Here is a 2,654-nt window from a genome sequence, read left to right as displayed (position 1 = left end):
ACAATGACTTACCATATATGTGCATTTCTTCCATTCATGAACTCTTAGGTATTTCCAGGCTGTGGCTTTGCTATGACTTATTTCACTTGAATTTAGAACTTCACAATTCCATGTGGGTCAGTATGATTTCCATAGAATCAACACATACTGAAACTCGTATGACTATTTATGATTTTAAAGTTAGAGACTAATCTCTCTCTCTCTCTCTCTCTCTCTCTCTCTCTCTCTCTCTCCCTAATGTGTGTGTGTGCCACATGTGTGTGCACATATTGTGTAAGTATGAGCCTGAATCTGTAAACATGCTTGTGAAAATCGATAGATTACCTTGATGTATTCTTCTCTGCCTTATTTCCTTAAGACAGCAGTTCATTACCACACACTACTCCACACACACCCATATACATAAAACTCATAGGGCAGCAATCCCCCGATCCTCCTATTGTTTACCATCATTGAAAAGAATGTAAGTAACATGACATCTTTGGTAAGAACACATAAACAAAAAAGACAAGCCCTGTATAGTAAATGAGTTATATGAAAAGCCTCCAATTTGTTAACTATTTTGTTTGATGTCTACAAAATTTCTCTTTGGACTAAAAAGTATCTGGATAGCTTACTTACAGCTCCCTTTACATCTTTATTGCTTAGGGTATAGATGAAGGGGTTCAGAGTAGGAGTAACTACTCCATAGAAAAGAGCCATGGATTTGGGTTGGTCTTTTGTAATAGAGGAGGGTGGCTGAAGATACATGCTAATGGCTGGGCCATAGAATAAGAGAACTACTATGAGATGAGGGGAGCGTGTCCCAAAGGCCTTTTTCCTTCACTCTGAAGATTTGATTTTAAGCACAGCATGTCCAATACAAGCATAGGAGGCAAGAATTAAGCACAAGGGAACAGCTAAGATAAATATGCATACCACAGAGAGAGCAAGCTCATTAGTCTCCTTTTCACCTCAGGCAGTTTTTATCAGAACTGGAATCTCACACATCAAGTGATCCAGTTTATTGTGTCCACACAGTGGCAATTGCAGTGTCATTGTGACCTCTGAGACAGCATAGGTAATTCCTGTTAGCCACACAGTGGACACTAACAGGAGGCAGATACGCTGATTCATGATAAGGGTGTAGTGCAGAGGTTTGCAGATGGCAACATAGCGGTCAAAGGACATAAGAGCCAGGAAGACACACTCTGTGCCCCACATTGTGCGGAAGAAATAAAGCTGTACTACACACCTCATGTAGCTGATGGTCTTTGTTGATCCTCCAAGGTTGGTTAGCATCTGAGGCACAATGCTTGTGGTGTAGCACATGTCCAGAAAGGAGAGGTTGGTGAGGAAGAAATACATGGGACTGTGGAGATGGGGGTCTAATATGGACACCAGAATGATGGCAATGTTTCCCAACATGGCCAGTGGATATGTTACAAGTAGAATGATGAAGAGAGGGAGTTCCAACCAAGGATGGTCTGCAAAGCCAAGCAGAATGAATTCTTCTGGGTGACTTTTATTGATGATTGTCATTCTTTGCAGTCTGATTCACCTATGGTAAAGAAGTATCAAGAAAGTTAGTATTATAGGAATAGCAAAGACTTGTGATTTGTTGGTTGGGACTATCAAAGACAGGGTTGGTATTCTGTGGTTGAAATAACATGGCAGGAGTGCTTCACAGATAAATGAGTCAGAATAAATCATTCTGCCAAAGCAAGAGGACATAAGTTCTATCTCCAGTACTCAGGTAAAGTGCTGGCCATGGGAACCGATCAATATAATACCAGCTCAGCTTAAGAAAACATTGGTTATTTTTCTTGGGCTTGCTGGCTGGCTAATGTAGCTGAATTCATAAGTTCCAAGCTTAGCTGAAGGCACAGTATCAAAACATAAAGTAGTAATCATATGTAGAAAAAACTTGAAATGGACTCTGGATTTTATATGTACAACAAACCCACAGCATGCATAATTTCTGCATATTCACACACTATACATATAGCTTCTACATGCACAAAAATAACATAACAATCTAAAAAACTTGTTATTTACCATCTATTTATTATACTAAATTTTAAAGGCAATTTCTGATTATCTGAAAGTACATGTGGTGTAAAGCTGAGGAGCTAATTAAAATAGCAGTGCTAAAGGCATTATAGAAACATATGAACATGTCCAGAGATAGCCAGAGAATTTGATAAGAAGAGCTCTGAGCTCTGACAATGAGTGGTTACTCTCCTAAGCTGATTGATCAAATCTTCTGTTTGAGGAATGAGGATTTTTGATATTTAAACAAGCCTCTTTTGTGTACTTGAGACTGAGTCAAACAGTTTAAGCACTGTTAATATTTATTCTTCATATTAGTACAGTTACCAACAGCCCTCTATTTTATTAACCAAATGAGTTAAGCCACAATTACAGTGTTATTATTTTTTGGTATTTATGTGTTTTGTTTTTTAACTATTTAGTGAAAGTTTTAGATTCAATAATTCATGATCAATTATAGCTAATTTATCCATGTTGCAGAGATAATTTCTTTTTCATTTAAGTAACACCTTTTCAAATTATTTTATAAACCAACCAGTTTCCCCTTCCTCCTTCCCTCCTGTCTTTTCCCATTTTCCATCTACCCCCTCACCATGTACTTCTCCATCTCCATTCCAAAAGAG

The 2,654-nt window shown here is 38.1% G+C and overlaps 1 pseudogene; it reads right to left on the bottom strand.

Annotated features, from left to right (window-relative positions):
• Positions 1–369: 369 nt before the first annotated feature.
• Positions 370–1,521, bottom strand: LOC121465325 (annotated as a pseudogene).
• Positions 1,522–2,654: the final 1,133 nt, after the last annotated feature.

Source organism: Microtus oregoni, unplaced genomic scaffold, assembly GCF_018167655.1.
Source record: "Microtus oregoni isolate MIOR12 unplaced genomic scaffold, Mior012 000030F_ref0000283, whole genome shotgun sequence".
Lineage (NCBI taxonomy): Eukaryota > Metazoa > Chordata > Mammalia > Rodentia > Cricetidae > Microtus > Microtus oregoni.
The sequence above is the reverse complement of the archived record's forward strand: the minus strand, read 5'-3'. Positions and strand labels throughout refer to the sequence as shown.